A 26,825-nucleotide genomic window follows, 5' to 3' on the forward strand; every position below is an offset into this window, starting at 1 on the left:
AGCACGGCTTCAATTCATGCTATTATTAAACACAATATTGTCAATGCTCCTGGATGGACTATTGCATTATATATCGAGTTTTGTTGGACACCGATATTAGTGGGTTAATTAACTAAATTAATTAAAAAGGGTGATGCTCGTTCATGGACGGAAATGACCATTGTACCTTTTTATTTTAATTCTTTCATTTACTCCTTTTGTTCCAACTCTCATCCCTACCGTCAGCCACCCACCGCCTGCCACCTTTCCGGCCAACCCATCGGCGGCCACCTCGCCCATTGCCGACCACCTATAACCCCCCTTCACCCACCATAACTTCCCCCCTCCACCATCTGCTACCCCTGTCTCTAACACCACCTTCATCGACCCCCTTCCCTACCACCACCCTCCACCGCAGACCAGCCATCACCCTCCATACATACTTTACCCCATACGCACGACCAATTCGACCACCATCCCTCCACTACTTCAGCCCCGCGACCACCATAGCCACACCCTTACATAGGCAACCCCCACCCTGCTCCCTCCCCTTCCGGCGACCAGCTATGTCCCCACCCCAGTCACCCCAACCTCACTTCTTGAATGAAATCCTAATTGTAAATTTAGTTTAATTGAACATGTAATTGGTATAAAAAGTTTGTGTATTGTTGATGAAATTAGATTAGTTACTTGTTTAATTTTTGAATAAATTGCACAACTCATGGTGTTTGTTTACATGTTGATTAATTTGTTAGAGGAGGAGAGAAAAAGATTAGAGAAATTTCTCTCTTGTTTTCTAGAGAAGGGTATGGAAAAGTTCTATGAAAGAGTAAAATGTGTCCATGAATGAGCACTTACGTTAAAAAAAAAAGGGAGCGGCGTATTTCATAAATAATTTACTTAAATCTCTAAAAACATTCGAATAGAATAAGTTGAGAACAAATTAATCCCCCAAAAGTCTACTCAAACTCGAGGATTTTTTTATCCAGATGACGTGAATCACGTGATTGGATTGTGGGATTTAGAGGTAAAGGAATGGAAGAGATTTACATACGATGTTAATAGTTTAGAGCTCGGCCCATTATGGTTTGTTTCTCCCTCCATATTTTCCAAGACAAATTAAAATTCCTCTGCCATGGAAATATGGTGAGGGGGGACCTTAGTTTATGTTGGGAGGGATGGGCCCCACTGGTTCATATTTCTATATTTCTGTGAAATTATTATTCGATCCCATTAGAGTGGATGATTTAGGCCATATTCTTTTGAACTTAATTCTGTATAAATTATCATTCTATATTTCGTGTAAAATTATCTGACTAAAAACGTGCTTTCGAGAATTAAATGCTTAAAGTTTAGGTTTTATGTTTGATTCTATATTGTACTCCGTAATATAGATTATAAACGTTATTCTTTTTATAGTATTTTTTGGCAATTCAATTTATGTTCGAGTCGATTCACTCACAGACTTACGAGCCAACAATGCTCTGATCACCTTCAAGTCAGCTTGGGTTTCCAGTCACATTTATGTTTTGGTTAATTTCAAGTATAGGCTCGACATTTATCTAGTTGGGTTAGTTTCGTCATTGTCAGTAATCCTTTGAATTTAGTGGTGTGGTTATGTAATGGAAGTAAATAATAACCCTTAATTGTTGCTGAAATAGTGAGATAGTCGAAGATGGTGAAAATGTAGTATTCAAAGGTGGTTGTGAAACCTTTGTTATATTAATAGTAATTATCCGTATAGGTTTTAGTGAGCTTAAGATTGAAAACTACGATGCATTAGAAGTTAAAGAAATAATTTTTGAGCTAATTGATATAGGGTCTATTTACACCAAATTTCCTTTCTATTCTCATGCATTTCGACTCCTTTTGAGTCGGTTTTGTATATCTTACCTTGCATTTTGTGCCCGATCCCCTAGTCTACGATTTTGTGTCCCTCTTCCAGGATTTGAGGCGGGAATAGAGGAATCGGAGCAAGGAAGACGGTCCCATGATGTAACAACCCCGCACACCAAGATGCCTTACCAAGGACCATTCCAGTATATGGAGGTGTTACCATCTCGGTCACCCGAGGTAGTAGATCAAATAAACAACATAAGAACATTTATATTATAATACTTTAAGCTTTTACAACCCAAACTACATAACGCAATACGAAGTGATAACTATGACAGCTAGTAAACTCATGCGTCGGGACATATACTCCGGTAGCGTGGTGACTCGATTCCCCTCCAAGCCCATCAGCAAACAGACCAACAGTACCTGCTAAAACAACTGCTCACCATCCCCGAATGGATCACCACAATTTTTCAAACACAACACGGGGTCAGTTACTGAATAACCAAAGCAAGATAAGTACACAAAAAGGTAACCAACTGATCATCATCCTCCTCCGGTCTTCTGATCTCACACAGTAACCGACTACACACCAAAGTGTGTAGCCCTGCCAGATTACCCATCGCAACAGGTAATCCTCGCCGCCTGTGGGGGACCGCAGCCAATCCCCACCTAAGCCCCGCTCATCAATGAGCGATATCCATGTCCTTTAATGTGCACATCCCCTCCTGTGGCGGGTTCCACGGATGACGAACTATGGTGTGAAGCTACTCCCCCAAGTGACTCCACCACAATCATCACAACACCAACACGCCCACAACGATCAACAGACAATCAATCGTACATAATACAATACAATCTCAAATCAATTAAACAGGAACTGAGTAGGAAAACCCTACCTTATCGCCAAACCATGAAATGCATCCACACTTATCCAAGCAAGACTTCGAGACGCATCCTACAAGCGGTAACCACATCCTATTATAAGACTACCCCAAGAGCCTACTGAAAAACACAGCCAAAACAGCGATTTACCTAGTGATGCGGACCGACGGCGACAACGGCGACATCCTCACACGCATCCTTCATGTGTAACCCTGTCCCCTTCCATGGTTAAAGTCTAGGCTAGATAATAGTGTAGGGCAAGGTGGGTGATATGTGATAGAGGGATAAATTAGGGTTAGGGTGAAATGGAAGCGTCGAAAATGAATTAAGACTTGCGAAGTTGCGTTTTATAATAACGCATCAACTGCAGCTATACTCGGTCGAGTACTCTCATACTCGACCGAGTAAGCCCTACTCGGTCGAGTGTTCCCACTACTCGACCGAGTAGTCTCTACTAGGTCGAGCAACCAACCGCATAAGTCACTTATCTTCACTTATCCTCTCACCTATCCCCTCCTAAGGTCTACCATGGTCAAAAGGGTTGGTTAAAAGGGTCCTTAATCATAGTGGATATTACAGTCTAACCCCTTAAAAGGGAACTTCGTCCCCGAAGTTCGACCCATACCTTCCAACTGCAACGTAAGGAAACCTCTCGCTACTCAAACCGACACATAGGATGCACAAGACTCCAACCACTACCAGACACATAAGATGCACAGGACTTCAACCACTACCAGGTTCGTGACAACATCACCCAGATATAGTGTCCAATTCTAGTATCGATTACAAATATTAAGTTCGTGACAACATAGAAGGGAAAAGATAAACACATAAAATAAGGTGAAGCACAAAGGAACCTTGGTTTATATGAACTTTTATATCGCGATGTTATCTACCCCTCTAAAAAGGAACTTCGTCCCCGAAGTTCGTCCCACCCAATAACCACGGTCAACCGAAGGCAGAACAACAATTATGCAACATACACCCTGGTACAAATCAAACACACACCTCTATACATAAGTGAACAATCATTTTATGGATGACCGTTAAAGAAATGATACACACAACACACTTAATGATCTGCAAGACGTATGAAACGTCATAGTCCTTGATTAAAGGGGGCTACTACTACTACTACTACTACTACTACTACTACTACTACTACTACTACTACTACTACTACTACTACTACTACTACGAACACAACCACACCACGTATCACCTTTACCGTCACACTTGGAACTTCCCATAGGTCATGATTACATGTACAAGGTACCCTATACTAAGGTTCGGAGACACCATCAAAATATTGAAGCATACACAAGACCAAAGAATTACCCATTTAAGGCTATAACGATTTTCAAGAACGTATGGTGCAATTCCCTGGAACTCGGCCAAGTATAAAAGTGTACTCGACCGAGTAAGCCCTACTCGGTCGAGTATGTCGTATACTTGGTCGAGTTTTCTTTGGCAGAGAGCAAGTCTCGACATTAGGCACAAGTTGGCCAATACACATACCTGCACAAAGTCACATATGCCATTTCCTACTAAAAGTTTTATGTCTACTAGGTCTCAAATACAGTACGTGCAAACAAGTAGCGACCTTATGGCCAATTACAATCATCCAAACGAAAAAGAGTACGATAAGGAACAATAAATATCCATCAACAAACCGAAAAAAATCTATAAATTACAACAAAATCACACATTCGGACCCTCCTTCATCTCCTCACTACCACCTGCACCGGATGTACCAACTCATGATGTACCTGCTCCCTAAAAAGCTCCACCTGAGTAGCCTCCACCGCCTAGCTGACTGCCGTAATTGGCTCCCCACGGTCCCGCGAGGCAGCCAAACTCGGTCTCCTCTAGTGGCCACCAAAAGCCAGGATCGATTCCATAGCTGTGGAAGACGCCGATGTCTACTCCTGGTCCCTTCCACCAGACGGGTTGTGCCAACTGGGTCCCTATACCCTGGTTATAGGCCATCTCATGCATGTTGCTGTAACACCCCCTCATACCAAGGTACCTTACCAAGGATTACCCTAGCATGAAAGGTTGTTACCATCCCGGTTGCCCGAGGTAAGTATATATCAAAAGCAACAATCCAAAAACACATTTATTAAAGTATAAAGAGTTAGCGATTACATTATCTCAGACCAACTCAAAATAAAAGTATAAGGTCTCAATACAACTGAAATCAAAGACAGCTAAACTTGTAACAGCGAAAGCTAGACTCGAAGTGATGACTCCCCATGACTGTCCCATAGCTAAACATCTGCATTACCTGTCATAATATGCTCACCATCCCCGAATGGATCACCGCAGGTTTTACAAAACAACAACACGGGGCCAGTTACTGCATAATTCAAATAAGACAAGTGCATAAAGCAACCAACTGATCATCCTCCAACCCCAGTCTCCCGATCTCACACAGTAACCGACTACACACCGAAGTGTGTAGCCCTGCCAGACTACCCATCGCAACAGGTAGCCCTCGCCGCCAGTGGGGGCCCGCAGCCAATCCCCACCTAAATCCCGCTCATCAACGAGTGATAACCTTGTCCCTTAATGTGCACGTCCCCTCCCGTGACGGGTTCCACGGAGGGCGAACTAGGGCGTGAAGCCACTCCCGTAAGTGACTCCACCACAACCATCACAACACAATCTCAATCATCACCATACCACAACATCACATCCATCATCACAACACTGATACTCCGATGATCAGCAGTTAACAACAATTACAATTGTTCCGGGTGTAATTCCAGAGCAAGTATCGTTACCACCCGTGGCTTGTAGAATAATGTCTTGAGTTGAACCCTTCTTGCTTCTATCGTCCCTCTCGGCCTCTCCTGCAACAATGAACGAACTGAGGGCTTGGCTTTGTGCCAAGCGTACTCACTCCGACGCTCAAGTCAGTAAACTTAAAGGATTAAGCTGTGTTACTTGGCTAGATATGTATTGTAGAGAGATAAGGGAGATATTACCAGATGAATAGTGTATTTAGGTTCAGTTGTGGGATCCTTTCCTCAATGAAGGTTGAGGAGTATTTATAGGCTTTCACCTTTTGTCACGTAGTGGCCAAGTGGCCAAGTGGCTAGCAGGTGAAAAGACCGTTCTACCCTCGGCCGATGGACCTATGGCAGGCCGGCCGACGGGTCTTGGATATGAGTACGCGGGTATGTGTCCCGGCTGGCAGGTTGTCGCGCCGAGACCCTGGCTAACAGGCCGATGGGCTGCATCGGCTAGGCTGTCTGAGTCGTTGACTTTGCTGTGGATATCTTTGACCTTGCTCAGTGTGTTGACTTGGTCAGCGGTGCAGAATATGCCCCATCAATTTGCCCCCAACGTAGTCTATGCCGTGGTATGGGCTCCGATGTACTTTTGAGCGTATATTCTGCGCAAGTAATTTTCACAAATTTTCTGTATCGGCTTCTTCTTGTGCATCGGCGTGGCTATTGTTAGGCCGTATCATACACCATATCCCCCCTCCACATGGATGCGTAAAGGGTATCCGATGTGGAAAAGAACATGATTTGGCCGAGACCAGGGTGAGAGTCTTAGGTTGATTTTGATTGCCCCGCCGGTGCTTCCTGGTTTGGTTGATCGGGTGGCGGCGGAGACTAGATACCTAGGAATTTGTTTGAGGGAGATGAACAAATCGAAGAGATGTGAATGGGCGTGTTGAAGACGCTTGGTCATTGTTGCATTGATTGACATTCAATCGTTGCAACGATTGACATCCGCGGTTGCATGTTTGACACGTGTATGCTCACCGATTGGTTGACGCTTCACGGGTCGTGCCCGATTGGTCCTTCTTCATGGGCTTTTCTCTATAAATAGGGCAGTTATTCCGTGATTTTGGCCTCCATTTTATTTTCGAAAATTTTCTCCAAAATCTTCATCTCTCCAAACTTTCAAGGGTTGTCTTTGTCTTCTTAATCTTCGGAGTATTTGATCCGGCGAGCGTTTTTTCCGTTAAGGTAAACAAGCAAACTTTTATTTTTCTTGCTAGTGATTTGTTGTGAATAATGTCTTCTGCTGATGCTGGACCTAGTAAACCTGCGTCGGGGGGCCTTAGGTCTCCTTCTCCTGAAGTTGATCCTCAAATTCTGGAGGAATGGGAGGATTCTGACTCTTTTGGTGATCTTGGTGATGATTTTGGTGATGATGTGGAAAGGTCTCGTCCTAGTGAGGGGAGACAGTACGTCATGGATCACGGCTATGTCTGTAAGATCCGTCTTGACCGTGCTTGGTCCCGTAAGCTTGCCCGTTGTTCCGGCGAGAAACTTTTCGAGGATCATTTTTTCTTTGGAAGGGGATATGAAATTGTTATCCCTGAGGAGGGTCAGGCCGTATGTTGTCCTCCGCCGGGCTATACTGGCGTATACATGCGGCATTTGGAGTACGGGCTCCGGTTTCCGCTGAATGGGTACGTTATGGCCATAATTAGAGCCATGAACGTTGCCGTTGCCCAACTGCACCCGCTGGCCATGAGGACCATAATTGGTTTTGTCTGGCTTTGTCTTTTTAAGGGAGAGGCTCCGACGGTGAATTTATTCCGCCGACTTCATCATCTTAAACCGTCACTCTCTGGCCGCGTCGGATGGTACAGTGTGCAAACGGAGCAGGGTTATGTCTCTGTTGACAAACTTTCTTCTTGCAAGGATTGGCAAGGTCGGTGGGTGTACGTTAAAGTGCCGGATGACTATCATTTTGCCCCGCTCCTTCCAAAGACCAGGTTAATTTGCGGTGTGAGACTAGGGCGGAGCATGACAGATGGGTCACTCGGAAGCATCTTAAAATGGATGCAGCAGGTCGTTCTCAAGGAGGACGAGAGGTGGCAATGAGGCTCTTTGAGGTGGACAAGAGTGGGATGCCGAAAAGATGGATTCCCCGACGCGAGATCATTCTTCAGGATGAGCCGCTTTGCTATGTCGGCCTCATACCGGCCCTAGCACGGGGTGAGTGGGGTCGGTGTGAGGCCCATCGCCGCTCTCAATGTTCCTTTATTTTCGAACTTCGATTTATTTCCTCTACTTGACTCTTGCTTTGTTTCTTTTGCAGACCACTTTGGACCGGACCTATCTGAGGATCTTCTTCGGAGAATGGGGCTGCACAAAGATAAAACCGTTGCTAACTTGCATCCCAAGGCTCTAGCCCATGACCGCAGGACGTCGCCGAATGATCTTATGGAACAGCGGCTGAAGGTCTTGAGCAAGGAGGAGGCGCATGCGAGGGTTGTTAGCGGCGTAGTGCGTCGGACGCGGAAAACAAAGTCTTCAGCGGCAACGGCGTCGACACCGGTTCCAACTCCCATTCCCTCCCCTAAGAAGGTGGAGATTGTTGATATTCCCGATGAGGGGGACTCTGACGCAGAGGGATCTCCCCTTATCCGTAAGAGAAAAGGGATAGCTTCTACCGCTGGCAAGGAAGTGCCTCCTCCGGTCAAGAAGGCCAAACATGGTACCTATCTAGCTTGTGGCTTAAATTTAGCCGTGCCATTAGGTGTTTCTGATAAGTCAATGTTGATACTGATGTTTTAATTGAATTTCTGCAGACCAGCCGCAGTCGGCTTTTGCTCACGTTGGGCAGCAGGCGGTGGGGTCCTCTGCGCAGGTTGGTGATCAAGGCGCCACCGTCAACCCTTCATCCCAGAAGGCTTTCGTCTCCCAGCCGCGGGCTAGTGGTCAAATTGTCACCACCATCCCTTCATCCCAGAAGGCTTCCATCTCCGAGCTTATAGAGGAAGGCACGAAGCTAATTAGGGAGCTGGCGAGGTGGAACGTGGTTACCGGTGCTCGTCTCATGGAGCAAGAGAAGGCCGTGGCTAGGGCTGTTCATGAGCGTAACGCCACTAAGCAGGTGGCTGCGTCGGCGAAGCTTGATCTCCTCAATGAGCAGAGGCTTAGGGGAGAAGCCGAGAGGGCGCTCTTGGCTGAGAGAAAACTTAGGGAGGACGCTGAAAAGGAGGTCCTTGCTGAGAGAGCCAAGGCCGAGGCTGCGGCGGCCGAAGCTGCGAAGCTGCTGAGGAAATGTGACCTTGTTCAGGGGCGTGCCGACCTTTATCTCCAGCAGAGGAACGAGTCCAGGGGCCTGTTTAAGGCTCAGGCGGAGGTGGTTCGGGGCAAAGAGGCCATCATCAAGCAAAAGGAGGTGGACATCGAGATGCTCCAAACCGTTATGCTCCCCAAACTGTGCGCCGAGTTCCGGATTTGGCCGAAGATCTTTGCTAGGGAAGTTATCGGGGAGCTTTTCCTCTTGATGGTTCCTTCCGTGGGGCGGGTTCGACGTCTTTGCTTGATGACAAGCTCGAGGCTAAGGAGAAAGCCGCGGTGGAGAAGGCCAAGGAGGCGGCGAAGGCGAAGATGGAGAGGGAGGCGGCCGCGGAGAAAGCAGCTCTTGCTGAGAAGGCTAGGGTGGCTAAGGAAGAAGCCGAAAGGATGAGGGCAGCTGAGGCTGCCGAGGCCAAGGCTGAGGCTGCTAGAAGAGCTGCTGGGTTGCCTACTGAAGAAGGTGCGGCTACCAATACCGATGGCAGGCAGCAACAGGCTTAGGAGAGCAAGTTTACAGCAGATCTGTTTCAGCTCCTCACATACTACCATGTGCTGCTTGATGAGAACAAGTTTACAGCAGATCTGCTTCAGCTGTTCGGGGGCCAATTACTCAGCCCTTCCTCCCCGCTATCTCTTGGTACATGAACATAATTGTAGCTTTTGCTTTTTTTTTTGTACAACTTTGGTAGGTTGTGTTTCGGCTTATCCCTGTGGGGACGGCCGTCGTCTGTATTCTTTTCACTTGTAATCTTACTTGTAACTTATCTTCTAATAAAAGTTCGTTTCTTTCGCCTTCGGCCTGGCTGAGGTCTTTATCTCATCTTTGTCAGAGTTGTCTTCCTGTATTCCTGATTGAGCGCCCCTTTTGTTTCCGCCTCGGCTTGGCCGGGGCCGTTTTAGAGTGCGTATCTCAACTGTGTTTCAACGCTTCCAAGACACTTCGATTGTTTTTGCGAGTGTAGTGTGCGATGGCCGTTACTGTCGCGGTATCCGCCTTACGAGGGTGATTGCCGCTCTTGTCGGACTGACCGTGGGAGCCGGCGTTGGTTTCTTGATAGAGACTGCCGCTCTTGTCGGTATGACAGTGTGAGCCGGCGTCTGTTTCTTGATAGCGTGTTACGTGGCGTCTACCACTTGGAGTGACTGCGACGGCGTCTACCTCTTCGGGTGACTGCCGTGGCGTCTACTACTTGGGGTGACTGCGACGGCGCTAATTTCTTGATGGAGACTGCCGCTCTTGTCGGTATGACAGTGTGAGCCGGCGTCTATTTCTCGATAGCGTGTTACGTGGCGTCTACCACTTGGAGTGACTGCGACGGCGTCTACCTCTTCGGGTGACTGCCGTGGCGTCTACTACTGGGGTGCTGCGACGGCGCTAATTTCTTGATGGAGCGCCGCTCTTGTCGGTATGACGGTGTGAGCGGCGTACGTTTCTCGATAGCGTGTTACGTGGCGTCTACCACTTGGAGTGAGTGCGACGGCGTCTACCTCTTCGGGTGACTGCCGTGGCGTCTACTACTTGGGGTGACTGCGACGGCGCTAATTTCTTGATGGAGACTGCCGCTCTTGTCGGTATGACGGTGTGAGCGGCGTACATTTCTCGATAGCGTGTTACGTGGCGTCTACCACTTGGAGTGGCTGCGACGGCGTCTACCTCTTCGGGTGGCGCCGTGGCGTCTACTACTTGGGGTGACTGCGACAGCGCTAATTTCTTGATGGAGCTGCCGCTCTTGTCGGTATGACAAAGTGTGAGCCGGCGTACGTTTCTCGATAGCGTGTTACGTGGCGTCTACCACTTGGAGTGGCTGCGACGGCGTCTACCTCTTCGGGTGACTGCCGTGGCGTCTACTACTTGGGGTGACTGCGACGGCGCTAATTTCTTGATGGAGACTGCCGCTCTTGTCGGTATGACGGTGTGGCGGCGTACTGTTTCTCGATAGCGTGTTACGTGGCGTCTACCACTTGGAGTGACTGCGACGGTGTCTACCTCTTCGGGTGACTGCTGTGGCGTCTACTACTTGGGGTGACTGCGACGGCGCTAATTTCTTGATGGAGACTGCCGCTCTTGTCGGTATGACAGTGTGAGCGGCGTACATTTCTCGATAGCGTGTTACGTGGCGTCTACCACTTGGAGTGGCTGCGACGGCGTCTACCTCTTCGGGTGATCGCCGTGGCGTCTACTACTTGGGGGGTGACGCGACGGCGCTAATTTCTTGATGGAGACGCCGCTCTTGTCGGTATGACGGTGTGAGCGGCGTACTGTTTCTTGATAGATAATCGATGGGAAAATTTTGCTTTGATGGAAGGCTTGGATGGTTTTTCATTAGGTAAAAACATGCGTTGGGGTGTCCACAACTATTTTGGACACCTCATGACTACATAAATTTTTGCGAGATTACCAATGCCCTAATGGCTCATCACAGCACACCTCCCCGATCGGCCACTAGTTGTATCCATGAGGTCGCCCTCCGCTGTAAGGACGGGCTTTTTCCTTTTTCGGACTTCTTCGCCTCTTTGAGGGATTGCATGTTACATCCTCGGGCAGCTATCTGGACGTTGACCACCTCATCCTTCTCGTTTTTGGAGACGAGCTTATGCGCTTCCCCCCGGTCCGAGACATACATCAGTGTTAGGGCCCGGATGGACATCACTGCGTCGGCCTCGCTCAGGGTGACTCGGCCTATGAGAACGTTGTAGGCGGACGAGCCGTCAATGACCACGAACTCAGCTAGGACGTTTTTAGCCGCGTTCTTTTCGCCGAACGTCACCGGGAGTCTGATTGATCCCAGCGGCACCAGGCCGGCCCCAGAGAAGCTGTATAGGGGGTTGGTGCAGGGGCTCAAGTCCTTGATCTTCAGGCCGAGGCCGAGAAAGCACTCTCTAAACATGATGTTCGTGTATGCGCCTGTGTCAATCAGGCACCTCTTGACCAGGTGGTTGGATATGTCCAAATTGACTACAAGCGGGTCGCTGTGAGGGGCGATGACCCCTTCGTAGTCCTTTCTTCCAATAGTCATATCGGGGATGTTTGCAGAGGGGATCCCTGAGTTGGGCACAAAGTTGATGGCCTGATATAGCTCGTTTAGGTGTCGTTTGTGCCCATGAGCGGACCCTCCGTTCTCGTTGCCCCCGATGACAACATGAATCACTCCTATCCGCTCGAAGACGGACTTCTTATCTGAACTGCCGGCGTCAGTCTTTTGGCCCTTTGCAACGTACTTGCCGAGGCTTCCCTTCCGGATCAGTTCCTCTATGGCATTCTTCAGATGGCGGCAGTCGTTGGTTAAATGGCCGGTGTGGCCGTGGTACTCACAGTACTGGCTCGTGTCACCGTCACTTTTTGGCTTGGGGGGTCTCTCCCACTTCTGGCCCTCGTTTTTGCTCAGGGCGAAGACCTCGGCGGCTGATACGACGAGAGGGGTTTTTTCACTATACCGCCTCTGGTGGTACGTTCCTGAATTCCACCCGGCGCCCGCCGAGTCTTGCTTCCGGTCGGATCTGTCCGACCGTGATCTATTATTCTCACGGCGTCTTCCATCGGACCGCGAACCGTTGTTGTCGCGGCGTCCTTCGTCCCGATCGTCCCGCTCGTGACTCTTCTTTTCGAGTGCTCGGTCACTGGGATCTACCCAGGTCTTGTGATAGTCTTCCACCTTGATGGCTTGGTCGGCCAACTTCCTGGCGGCGTCCAAGCCCAGGCCTCCACTCTTGATGAGCTCGTTTTTTAAGGCTCCCCTTGGGAGGCCCTTCATCAGCGCGAAGGCCGCCAGCTCGGGATTAATTTCTCGAATCTGCTGGACCTTTCCATCGAACCTCTTCACATAGCTCCGGAGAGACTCGCCCCCCTCCTGTCTGATAGTTAGGAGGTCAGATGTCTCTACGGCCCTTCTCTTATTGCAGGAGTACTGGGCTAGAAAGGCGTCCTTCAGGTCGGCGTAATAGTACACCGAGCCGTCGGAAGCCCTTTATACCGGCTCCGAGCCATCCCATGCAAAGTTGTTGGGAAAACTCGGCACCACTGACCTCATCAGTTGTTCCCACACCGACATGTAAGACTCGAAAGCCTCAGCGTGGTCGGATGGATCACTATCTCCTTTGTATGAAATAGGTGGCAACTTGAGCTTAGTTGGCACCGGGACTTCTAGGACGTAGGCGTTGAGGGGCTGCCTAACCACGTGTCGAACGACACGCGGCGATCGGCTCCTCGCATCCCTAACTCGGCTCCTCCCCCGTAGCGGGAGGGGCTCCTTCTTCGACTCGGACTTCTTCTCCAACTCGCCGAGTCGGACTTCTCGGCTCCTTCGGGGTGAGCCTCGTTCGTGTGGCGGGGACGCTATCCTCCCACGAGTGCGGGGAGGACTTAGGTCTGCCGCGCCCACTTTGGGCTCCCCGGTGTCTTGACGGGTCGCTTCTCCTAGTGCTCCGTTCAAATTTCTTGGAGTCACGTTTAGGGCCCCGGTCTCCGGACGGTTTCCGTCGCTCTTGTCGGCGTGATAAAGTGTGAGCGGGCGTGTTGCGATTAGGTCCGGGAGCATTTTCGGTTTCGCTACGTCAACCACCCGCCCCATGATGGTGACTGGTTGGGTGCGCAGCGGCGTGTCGGGTATTATTGGCATCCCGAACTCTGGTTGGATTACTCCGCCGGTGGAGGGCTGCACGACTCCAGAGTTGTGGACGGTATCATCTTGGTAGAATTCGGTTTCGTCCGTCACGAATACCTCTTGTTGTTTCGACATTTTCTTAGCCTTTTGGGTGGGTTTTTTGTTTTTTTTTTTGTTTGGGAATGAATGTGACTAGCTTCTAGTGTCTTTTCCCACAGACGGCGCCAATTGTTCCGGGTGTAATTCCAGAGCAAGTATCGTTACCACCCGTGGCTTGTAGAATAATGTCTTGAGTTGAACCCTTCTTGCTTCTATCGTCCCTCTCGGCCTCTCCTGCAACAATGAACGAACTGAGGGCTTGGCTTTGTGCCAAGCGTACTCACTCCGACGCTCAAGTCAGTAAACTTAAAGGATTAAGCTGTGTTACTTGGCTAGATATGTATTGTAGAGAGATAAGGGAGATATTACCAGATGAATAGTGTATTTAGGTTCAGTTGTGGGATCCTTTCCTCAATGAAGGTTGAGGAGTATTTATAGGCTTTCACTGTAACACCCCCATACTCCAAGTGCCTTACCAGGACCACTCAGGTATAAGGATGCTACCATCTCGGTTACCCGAGGCATGATAATCATAAGACAATGAAGAAACATACTTTATTAAATAAGTTTAAGTGATTACATAACAAAACCAACTGTAAGCAAAATACAATTGTTCTCAAACTATAAACCAACTGAAAGGAACTGTTCTAATAAACACAGCGGAAGACTAAAGACTCTGATATGTGATGACTCCATCCCCAGCTAGATCCCACGCGTATCCAAGATATACACCAAGCAAATCGCTCACCACCCCCGAATGGATCACCACAGTTTTTAAAACATTTAAACGGGGTCAGTACTAATCACACAATTTACATATATATCAACAATCCAATAAACAGACAGCTTAACCGTCACACACACACACACACACAACCACACCAATCCCAACAATCTCAATCACCGATCGTCCACTTTGGACCAGCCCGCGATGGGGGACCGCAGCCGTTCCCACCTAAGCCCCGCTCATCATACCGAGCGATAACCCTGTCCATTAATGTGCACATCCCCTCCCGTGGCGGGTTCCACGGAGGGCGAAACTAGGGCGTGAAGTCACTCCCGCAAGTGACCCCACTCAGCCGAGAACGCATCTCGAGAACCATAGACAACCAATCACAATCACAATCACAATCACAATCATCATATCAAACAACTAACTACAGACATCACCAATATCCCATTATGGGACTAATATCGAATAGGAAATCCTACCCGGAAAGCAACACAATCATCGACGATCTAGCAAAATTGTCTCAAAACCTCTCCTTTACAAATCCTTCTCCTATCACATAATCACATAATCACAATCTAACCTTAACAAATCATAAAAACCCCAAATCCCAAAATTAGGGTTTAAACAAAGTCAACCAAACGCTATAAAATTGGTATGTAGGACTTACCCTTGACGCAAGGAACACTATGATGCCAAGAACAATGAAATCCGACACCCCTAGCTCCGGGATTTGTCAACAATGCGATTAGGATTAAGAACAAACTTGCCTTCTCTCTTAAACAAGAAATTAGGTTTTTGCAAAAGTGATTTAGAAACAATGACGGAAGGTTATATATCTTAATCGCATAATTAACAAAACCCGAGAAAAACTCCCAGAACCAGAGGCTACTCGATCGAGTACCCAAGGCTACTCGATCGAGTCCCCCTTACTCGATCGAGTACCCTAGTTACTCGATCGAGTACCCAAACAGTCGAAACTATTTTATTTCGCAAAACTCCCTTACTCGACAGAGTAAGGCCTACTCGATAGAGTACCCCAAGACTCATAAATACGGAGTATTACAGTCTTCCCTCCTTAAAAAGAACTTCGTCCCCGAAGTTCAACCCATACATAAAAACAACCATACTAGCTCGACTAAGACACAACAACATAACTAAGAACTCAAGAACTCGACCAAACATAAAACATGAACTTTTAACACCCACTCCACCAACTATGTTTACTTCCCTAACATGACTCACGATATCGTATCCACCACATATATATCTCTCACGACACCCACTCCATACATAACCAACTACCATCCTCTAACGCTGCTAGCTCCATAATATCATCCACTATCAAATCCAAAATCAAGACACTCATCATAGACATCGAACGGAATGTTACATTCTACCACCCTTAAAAGGAACTTCGTCCTCGAAGTTTACTCACACTCATAATCTCATCAGCCAACTGTCAACACTATCGAAGTATTCTCGCATTTCTAACATCAAACTACTACAAGCACGTCCGTGACCTTTTAACACTATCAACCACAACATATACAAATCCATATCTTATGCTACACCAACACTCTACTTCCAAATATACTACCATATGAACAATCATCAAATCATCAAAATCTCTTTTATCGCATCCTACTCCTCTTAAGATAAATGTTACGTCCTCGTAACCTACTAATACTATATCCTTAGTTATATCTTCTCATTATTCTCATCATCATCACATGTCATAGATAACCACCTATACTCTAAACACTCGTCATGCATATATCCAAGGCTCTCTTACTTAAACAATTCTCGTACTTCAATTCACTCGTCACACCACCTAACCTATACCTCAAAATCTTTATCTTAACCCAAAACTTCAACTCTCCACATTACCGCAACATGACATACCTCTCTATATAAACTATATGAAACTCCCATCATCAAAAGCATAACTCACGATCCACACTTGTTACGTACACTCACACTAGATCCTCAAGTTCTTTCATTCATTACCGCAAGACTCATACATAACGTAACACGACACTTATTATTCAACACCCTACACTCAATGTTTCAACAAAGGATTATGAACCACCTGCATCTTTCGGGTCATTACCACACATGTTCTACGACTCACTTGCCATTACCATGTCTACTGAAACCTTAACTAGAACAAGATCATAATTATTGTAACAACCTCTCACAACCGTGTCCCATTAACAGAATGTCACTATACTATGAGTCTATGACAACAACGAAAACATATACAACTCTATGTATATCATACTCTACCCTCATTCCCAACTTAACCAGGTAAAGAAAACATCAATAAACAAGACAACTGTCTATCTGCACAAACTGAAACTCGCAGGGAACAACATCAAACAAAACAACAATCTATGTATAACTGGTATGCACTTTCGAAAACTCGTATCATAATCATCCCGCCTACTCCACCACAACCGGTGACGGCATCACAACACCGCCACCAACAGCCACACCGTAGTGCGAAAATACCCGCATCACAACACTATGTACCGTGCCCGGATCACCACCCGAGGCACCACAACCACACCGATAGACATCACAACTGCATACGATTCCCATAAACACCGACTGAGCATAACTTCTCAGACAAGAAAAACTTACTCAAATCCACTTTATTAAATCACCACGCAACATATTATATGGATAAACAGATAAGTATCTCATGAACATCATCTCTACCATTTCACGGAATACACATGTGTTATTAATACACATAAAATTATAACTAGCCATGTCAAATTAATCAAATTATTACCCTTTTTAAACATCATTCCATTACGTTCTCGTATCCAACATGTATATTACAGAACATTCATGAAACAACTTTATAATTATCACACCATACCACTTCTTGTGAGGTCAGAACCTCACACAAACATTTACACATATCATAGACCCGTAATCACAACCAACTAGTCAATCCTGACAACGTAAGTTACCACTCGATAAAGGTTACCTGTCGCCCGAGTTTAACTCATATGCCCCTCATAACATATTCCCCCATTCGCACAACCATCACTTCCTGCCAAATATAACCATACCTTTACTATTAAACTATTAGCATCCGCCTCATCTAACCACATCTTATACCCTCTCACAATCATACATATCAATCCGGCCTTTACAAAATCAACCTCTCTAGGACTGCTGTCTTTCTTATCTATCATCACCCTTAACCACTAGTGACAATACCACAATACCACCACTGCTCGTATATCAAACCTCTTACACTCATATCAAAATAACACGGTTTTTCTCCTATCTTTGGTTAACATCCCAAATAACGAACATCAAACCCATCAACAAAATTACCTCAACGTTATTCCCAATACTATCTTATTTGTATTGTCATCCAACTCTCCACCAAATATCTCGTATCGTGCCAATACTCCACCAACTTCTTACTCCCTTAATTCCTCGAAACTCATTATCAATCATGTTGTCCTGAAACTCCTATATAACCTTTAGCTAACATCCTCGTGATACTATCACACATTTCGATGATTCCTTACCTTTATATCACATAACTCCGGTGAACATTTTCATCAGCTTACTTTTATCCTTCTTTTCTCTTTACACTCGATAATACCAATTAATAGTTCAACTCCTTATTCCTTCTACCTAACTCTTTAGTAAACCAGTTATGTGACACCCCTCGATAGGGCACCAAAATTAAAGCGGAAAATACGAGATTTTTAAAACCTTTTTAAAAGCTTAAAGTGCGAAATCCACCATAAGCGATCAAACAAAAATGAAAAGAAAGATAATTAAGTTTTACAATTTAAAACAAGTGCGTTGGGGAAAAGATATCCCACGAATAAACACAAGTCTAACGATAGGCGAGTCTAAGCAACCTATAACTAAGGTCCAAGGGTCAACGTTCTCGCTAGCTCACACGTCTTCCCCATAATCTGCATCACAAACCTGTCATTCATGTAAACATGAACGCCACAGTCAGTGGGGAGTAACTCAGGGTTCTCCCAGCCACCATATGTCAAAATGCACATAAGCAAGAACTTAATTAAACATATTAATCATGCATCATACTTGAATGATATGAACAAGGGAATATAATGATAATCATAACGATATAGGCATGTTGCATTCTTAATGAGATAGGCATCGAATCATACGAAGAAAGTAAATAACGGATCAATTAAATAGAAAATACATGGATGGAAACCAATAGCCATTCCTTGGAAAACCTCTTAACAACCATAGCACGGGACGTGGCTACTAATGTCACATTCATACTTATGGCTTACATCTCACCATAAGAACGGATGGGAACATCAATCCCGGCGATCATATCGCAACTAGGGGCTTGCATCTCACCACTAGTATCCGATAGGACCAAGACTCTCACAAACAAGCATAGAAGACGTGCACTCTCGTATATAAGAACACACCAATGACCGTAACAAGCAAGACATTTACAAAGGATTGACTCAAAACAAGACAAACCCGTAGACTCCAACCTCCTGGTAGGACGACGATCATAATACGGTCCTAGTCTAAATCTGGCCAGACTCTCGGGATGGACGACACCCGATTCGACATACAATCCCAAATCGTATCCAAGACTCGATCCATGACACCTAGCCGTGCCCCAAGGTCGAGTAACCCCAAATCGGAACCATGGTACCTATCCGTACCCCAAGGTCCGAAGAGGCGGAAGGAAGATAGCCCAACTCGGAAACAATGGCACGTAATCGTGACCCAATGTCCGAGGGCAAATAAATAAGGAATGTCGAGTAGTCACACAATGTAAACCGTCACACTCCGGTCACAAATACGAGTAACAATGATTGCACAAACATAACGTAAACAATTCATGTGAAGCATGTATGAACATAAGAGTATAATGATTACAGTGCTCTCTGCCGGCGTGGGCACGGCATTTTGCCGCCCACCGGCGCAGAGGATTCATGCTAAGGTGAAACAAGGTCAAAAATAGATGAAGGTGTATTCTCTGTAGGTCCGGCAGGAATACAAGCCAAGGTAAAACAAAGTCAAAATAGTGAAAGTGTATTCTCTCGGTCCACCATTCCCTGCCGCCCACCGGCTAGGGAATACAAGTCAAGGTAAACAAGGTCAACATATGCTCAATGTGTATTCTCTGCCGTGACCATTTGCTGCCCACCGGGGGGATACACCCTATAGCCAAACAAGCCAACTTTGCACATTATGTATTCTCTGCCGGTTTGACCGTCATTTGCCCACCCAGGGAGTACACCCTATAATAAAAGACATCAAACTCGCATATACTCGCTGCCGGTTGGGTAGGCGGCTGCCCACCCACCCGGCACCAGGGGATCTTTGTACACGAAAAACCCAATAAATCACCATTCAAAGTTCTTCAATTTCAATCATCTTTCATTTAATCATTTCATACTTCTCTAATATGATGAATACTCATAAAATTTGGCCTGTTAGGATAATTTAATCATATGACTTCAATTTATGAACCTCAAAATAAGATAGCATGTCACTCAAACATATGAAAATGTTCATAAACCACTTCATACAACACAACAATGGAATGAAACATGAAAGTTACCAACTTTAACATTTGTATGCATCCAACCACACATAAAACACACAAATTTGACATGTAAGTCGAGTAACCCATCACCGTTACCTTTTTGCTCTTAATCTCTAATGTAATCGTCTCACAAGCAAGAATCCACTTCCGGGCCAACTAACCTTTCTCCTAAACATAAGAAAACACAAAATAAGACTAAAAATCGAAACTAGAAAAAAGGGTACCATGAGAAATTGGCTCGACAGCCCCATTAATGGAGGAAAGTCGGATCTTTTCTTACCTAGAAAGAAGGAGGGCGATGAGAGGAAGAGATAGACGCGAAAATCACTTAATTTGGATAAGAATTGAGCAAGTTATGGTGTTTTGAAGATTTGAAAGGTAGATGTATAAAAATGGTGTTTGTTGTTGAGGAGAATTTCAGAAAAATAATGAGGGAGATGAAGTTGTGAGGTATTATGTGAGGGTTTTATGAAAAGAAAAGAGAAGGAGAAAAGGCCCATAAGTTATAAAAAGCCCAACAACTCAAATTGAGTCGGTTTCCACTAGAATTTTCGTCTCAAGTCTACTATAACTCAAGACGGAGAATATTATTATTATTATTATTATTATTACTATTATTATCCGCCCAAAATATTTATTTTATATAACTTAAGAATTAAAATATAATATTTATAAAAATCATAAATAATAATAAAATTAATTAAATTAAATAATCTAAAATATAAATAAGACAATGGAACGGTTAATTAGATTATATTTGCCAAAATGGAAAATTCGCGGGTGTTACAATCACCCCAACTTTTAAAAAGTTTCGTCCTCGAAACTTGAAAATAGAAAGAAAAGGTAATATAAAAAATAAAACCGAAATTTTGAAATCGGTAAACAAAACATTAAAAGGTTACTTATCGTAAGAATCGAAATCCTTTCAAAAATCCCAAATAAAATTTTCCGACATAACCAAATTCCCATCAAAGGAACGAAAATGCTCTCGTTGCGCATTCAAGAACACCACATTCCAAATCGAAGATATGGTCAAAAGCAAATCATTTGTATAAATCGAAAATCAAAATACTTTCAAAAACACTAATGAGGAATTTTCAAAAGTATAAGTCTCATTCATGGAACGAAATTGTTCTTGTCGTGCACACAAGAACGCTAACTTTCCAAGTCAAGGACAATTTAAAACAAAAATCATTCGCCGACAAGCGCAGAACAAGTTATTAAACGTTTCAAATAACGTGTTCTAACATCCGATCAACGTCAAAATCAAAAGAAAAGGCAATTCACTCAAATTTTCTTTTGAAAAGGTCCAAAATAGAAATAAAGGTTTCATTTCTAAATTCAAAAGGAAGTCAAATTCCTGAAAATATAATATTAAACTCTTGACAACGAAATCATAAGTAGGTCAAAGCTAGTTAGAAATTGAGCACAGTTAAAAGTAGCTCGGGTTTAGCAATTAAAAATCAATAAAATGAAGTTATACTCGTAGAACAAAAGGATAACTAAATCAATTTTTTTCATTTTTGAACTCTTAAAATAGGTAGGGTTTAGTAAAAGTAACATAAACTTTTAACGACGAACCAAAAAGGGTAGTTTGAAATGTTTAGAAATTTTATGAATTGAAAAGTAACTTAGATATCATGAAAACAAGATACGCTAAGAGGGTTCAAACTTAACCAACAAAAGAGATATGACGAACTTCCTAGGAGAAGAGTTGAAATCGAATCTACAAGGATATCAAAGATTGAATTTCATAGGTTAACATCAAATTCTAAAGGAGGAGCAAGCATAAACGAGGAAGAGAGGTATGAACGGTAACACTTATGGTCAAAGAGGACAGGAAATTAGGCAACAAGGAAACACTAGATACTTAAACCTCGAACAACAAAGTCACCCTGAACGGTTCCGAAAACTTCCTAACCACTAAACTCATAACCACATAACTCCCAAAAATTTCCTCAAAATACTCACAATTTACTCCTATGCTACCCCGTGGGTCAAGTCACCCCATCACAATTGTGATTCCATAACTCTCAAATATAAATCATCTATAAACGATTTCCATGAAAGATCAAAACTACTAAAAGAGTTACACACATAACCAACTATCGACTACTAGGAGTTCTCACTATGGTAAAATCCTAAATCAAAGGTCAAAATCTCAAGGTCTTTATACTTTCTAACACTCCAAACCAAAATCTTATTCACACCCGAATTCACAAGCCTAAATGATCACATTCCCCAAATCTTAAAGACCACCAACCAAAAGTAAATAGATTGTCATACAATTTTTCCTACCCAACTCAACTCAAGTGCCACTAATCCAATTTTGACGAAATCAAGGTTTGCAAAGAATCCTCAAGGGCATCTCACTCACTCTACAACGTAGCCAACAAAGCCATCACTCCACTAAAGAAACAAAGGGTAATAACTAGGTCAAGAAATGATAGGAAATTTCAAGGGGATACATGAACATGACGAGATGTGAGATCAAACGAGTCAAATAATAAAGGTAACTAGTTAACACAAGTAAGAGACATTAGAATTAGAGAGGTATTCAAGTCAAGGAAACGACAAGTAAACTTTTATACTTAAGAATTAAATCTAATCAAGTTGGGAACGAAGGAAAGGAAGATGATTAAAGGTACGAAGGAGGATTTTAAGGCTTAAACCATACACTTACTAAGACTTAAGGTTCTCTCTAACAAGGTCACACCTATTAGGATATTGTACCATCATAACAAAACGACCAAATTCCAAAACGAGGGTCAAGGCAATTCATCTCATTCCTTATATAAAAGTCTCTCTTAAAGGATTACACCTCTATGACTGATCAAGGTAAAAATAAATGCTCGCTTAAGGGTTGATAAATTGGTTAGATTCATTGTTCACATATCCTATCACATATTAGAATTTCCTAAGGTAAATCTACTACTCAAGTCTAATAGCATCTCTTTATCTCAAGTACTCGACACAACCTCAAAGTATCAAACCATGGGGGTAACAAATACTTCTCAATGCTAAGTCTCTCTCAACTCAAGAACTCTCATGAGCCGACTACTATCGAATCACATTACCAATCCGTTACGGTCATCAGCATCCCAAAGTATTTTCTTTCAAATCCAGTATCATAGAACAAAACCTACCATCGAGTTCTCAAGAAACAAGGTCTTAGTTGTGACAACACTTTACCACCTTATGTTCCCACATTCTAACTCCATAAATTGAAACTATGTTCATCAACTTAACATTTGGCATCAACCATACTATTATCCTTTCTAGCTACTAAAACAAGCGCTAAGACTCCCCAATAATGTAGCTTAGTCTCACTCTCATACCAACCTCAAGGTATGTCTTACCACATTGGCAAAGCCTCTCTAACAAAACAAACTCTCAAGGCGAGGGTTAGGAATCCATCACAAACTAACTCCACAAAGCCAAAATTCTCAACCAAGGTTAACATTTCATAAGACAAAGATGAAGGTGTCCATGAGGTGTATTATAAGAAGAAAAGGTACAAAGACAACTCTCAAGATATATGAGAAGAGTTACGATAGGTATAGAGCACAAAGACAAGGGAATATGACAAGGCATTCTAAGAGAGGAAGGAATCTCAGAGAAGGTAGAGACATTCTTCAAGAGAAAGAGATCTATATGCAAGATGTTATGGAAGGAGAAACAAAAACGAAAGATAGGTCGGGTGAGTACTAACTAGCTTCCAAGGTAAAGCAAAAGAAAGAGTACTATCAAAAGGGCGTTAAGGGAGGATAAGCAAGGAACAAAGGACAAGTTAGGAGGGTACAAGAGTAGCTTCCAAGGAAAAGAGAAAATAAAGTTTAGAAGAGGAAATAAGCATCAAGAAATGAAAGAACAAGGCAAGGTACACACGAATGAGGAATATCTTCAAGGAAGAACAAGCATTCTTCAAAAGTCGAACAATTCTTCAATTCTCGGCAAAAGGCATCAAGTCTTGATCTTCACGTAGGAAAGCTCACGGTCGTTGATCCAAGGGCACAAAAATCATTAAAGGACACTCAACAAACATGTTAGAACCTAACAAGGAGCAAACACACTACAGACTACTAACTTAGGTCCTTAAGTCTACCCATCTCTTATTCATTATTCAAGGTCAAGTTCAATTTAAATTCGGGGTACACGTGTGTGCGTCGGGAGCAACATATGCTCTGATACCAACTATGACACCCCTCGATAGGGCACCAAAATTAAAGCGGAAAATACGAGATTTTTAAAACCTTTTTAAAAGCTTAAAGTGCGAAATCCACCATAAGCGATCAAACAAAAATGAAAAGAAAGATAATTAAGTTTTACAATTTAAAACAAGTGCGTTGGGGAAAAGATATCCCACGAATAAACACAAGTCTAACGATAGGCGAGTCTAAGCAACCTATAACTAAGGTCCAAGGGTCAACGTTCTCGCTAGCTCACACGTCTTCCCCATAATCTGCATCACAAACCTGTCATTCATGTAAACATGAACGCCACAGTCAGTGGGGAGTAACTCAGGGTTCTCCCAGCCACCATATGTCAAAATGCACATAAGCAAGAACTTAATTAAACATATTAATCATGCATCATACTTGAATGATATGAACAAGGGAATATAATGATAATCATAACGATATAGGCATGTTGCATTCTTAATGAGATAGGCATCGAATCATACGAAGAAAGTAAATAACGGATCAATTAAATAGAAAATACATGGATGGAAACCAATAGCCATTCCTTGGAAAACCTCTTAACAACCATAGCACGGGACGTGGCTACTAATGTCACATTCATACTTATGGCTTACATCTCACCATAAGAACGGATGGGAACATCAATCCCGGCGATCATATCGCAACTAGGGGCTTGCATCTCACCACTAGTATCCGATAGGACCAAGACTCTCACAAACAAGCATAGAAGACGTGCACTCTCGTATATAAGAACACACCAATGACCGTAACAAGCAAGACATTTACAAAGGATTGACTCAAAACAAGACAAACCCGTAGACTCCAACCTCCTGGTAGGACGACGATCATAATACGGTCCTAGTCTAAATCTGGCCAGACTCTCGGGATGGACGACACCCGATTCGACATACAATCCCAAATCGTATCCAAGACTCGATCCATGACACCTAGCCGTGCCCCAAGGTCGAGTAACCCCAAATCGGAACCATGGTACCTATCCGTACCCCAAGGTCCGAAGAGGCGGAAGGAAGATAGCCCAACTCGGAAACAATGGCACGTAATCGTGACCCAATGTCCGAGGGCAAATAAATAAGGAATGTCGAGTAGTCACACAATGTAAACCGTCACACTCCGGTCACAAATACGAGTAACAATGATTGCACAAACATAACGTAAACAATTCATGTGAAGCATGTATGAACATAAGAGTATAATGATTACCAGGTGCTCTCTGCCGGCGTGGGCACCGGCTGCCGGCCCACCGGCAGAGGATTCATGCTAAGGTGAAACAAGGTCAAAAATAGATGAAGGTGTATTCTCTGCCGGTCCACCGGCAGGGAATACAAGCCAAGGTAAAACAAAGTCAAAATAGCTGAAAGTGTATTCTCTGCCGGTCCACCGGCTGCCGGCCCACCGGCAGGGAATACAAGTCAAGGTAAACAAGGTCAACATATGCTCAATGTGTATTCTCTCCCGGTGACCATTGCCGCGCCCCCACCGCGGGGATACACCCTATAGCCAAACAAGCCAACTTTGCACATTATGTATTCTCTGTAGGTTGACCGAAATCTTGCCCACCGTGGGAGTACACCCTATAATAAAAGACATCAAACTCGCATATACTCGCTGCCGGTTGGGTAGGGCATTTGCCCACCCCACCGGCAGGGGATCACTGTACACGAAAAACCCAATAAATCACCATTCAAAGTTCTTCAATTTCAATCATCTTTCATTTAATCATTTCATACTTCTCTAATATGATGAATACTCATAAAATTTGGCCTGTTAGGATAATTTAATCATATGACTTCAATTTATGAACCTCAAAATAAGATAGCATGTCACTCAAACATATGAAAATGTTCATAAACCACTTCATACAACACAACAATGGAATGAAACATGAAAGTTACCAACTTTAACATTTGTATGCATCCAACCACACATAAAACACACAAATTTGACATGTAAGTCGAGTAACCCATCACCGTTACCTTTTTGCTCTTAATCTCTAATGTAATCGTCTCACAAGCAAGAATCCACTTCCGGGCCAACTAACCTTTCTCCTAAACATAAGAAAACACAAAATAAGACTAAAAATCGAAACTAGAAAAAAGGGTACCATGAGAAATTGGCTCGACAGCCCCATTAATGGAGGAAAGTCGGATCTTTTCTTACCTAGAAAGAAGGAGGGCGATGAGAGGAAGAGATAGACGCGAAAATCACTTAATTTGGATAAGAATTGAGCAAGTTATGGTGTTTTGAAGATTTGAAAGGTAGATGTATAAAAATGGTGTTTGTTGTTGAGGAGAATTTCAGAAAAATAATGAGGGAGATGAAGTTGTGAGGTATTATGTGAGGGTTTTATGAAAAGAAAAGAGAAGGAGAAAAGGCCCATAAGTTATAAAAAGCCCAACAACTCAAATTGAGTCGGTTTCCACTAGAATTTTCGTCTCAAGTCTACTATAACTCAAGACGGAGAATATTATTATTATTATTATTATTACTATTATTATCCGCCCAAAATATTTATTTTATATAACTTAAGAATTAAAATATAATATTTATAAAAATCATAAATAATAATAAAATTAATTAAATTAAATAATCTAAAATATAAATAAGACAATGGAACGGTTAATTAGATTATATTTGCCAAAATGGAAAATTCGCGGGTGTTACAAGTTACCCCCCCCCCCCCCTTTTTTTTTGTTGCTCCAAAACTCAATTTCCCTCATTTCATATTAATACCATCTCACTCTTTCTTACCATCAATCTTTTCTTATCCTGCTCTTACTCACACTTAACATAAATCAGTCCGGACCACCTCATGTCGTTGTTACT

General features: G+C 43.9%; 2 long non-coding RNA genes across 2 annotated transcripts; both read right to left on the reverse strand.

Moving 5' to 3' along the window:
* Positions 1-17,963: 17,963 nt before the first annotated feature.
* LOC141630719 (uncharacterized) lies at positions 17,964-20,250 on the reverse strand. The gene is made up of 3 exons (XR_012537543.1): positions 20,060-20,250; positions 19,876-19,947; positions 17,964-18,158 (listed from the first exon to the last, which is right to left on the reverse strand). It is a non-coding gene; the product is annotated as an uncharacterized LOC141630719 (long non-coding RNA).
* A 3,809-nt stretch (positions 20,251-24,059) lies between these two features.
* Positions 24,060-26,350, reverse strand: LOC141630725 (uncharacterized). Its single transcript, XR_012537544.1, has 3 exons — positions 26,160-26,350; positions 25,976-26,047; positions 24,060-24,254 (listed from the first exon to the last, which is right to left on the reverse strand). It is a non-coding gene; the product is annotated as an uncharacterized LOC141630725 (long non-coding RNA).
* Positions 26,351-26,825: the final 475 nt, after the last annotated feature.

The sequence above is a fragment of the Silene latifolia genome, chromosome 2 (assembly GCF_048544455.1).
Source record: "Silene latifolia isolate original U9 population chromosome 2, ASM4854445v1, whole genome shotgun sequence".
NCBI lineage: Eukaryota > Viridiplantae > Streptophyta > Magnoliopsida > Caryophyllales > Caryophyllaceae > Silene > Silene latifolia.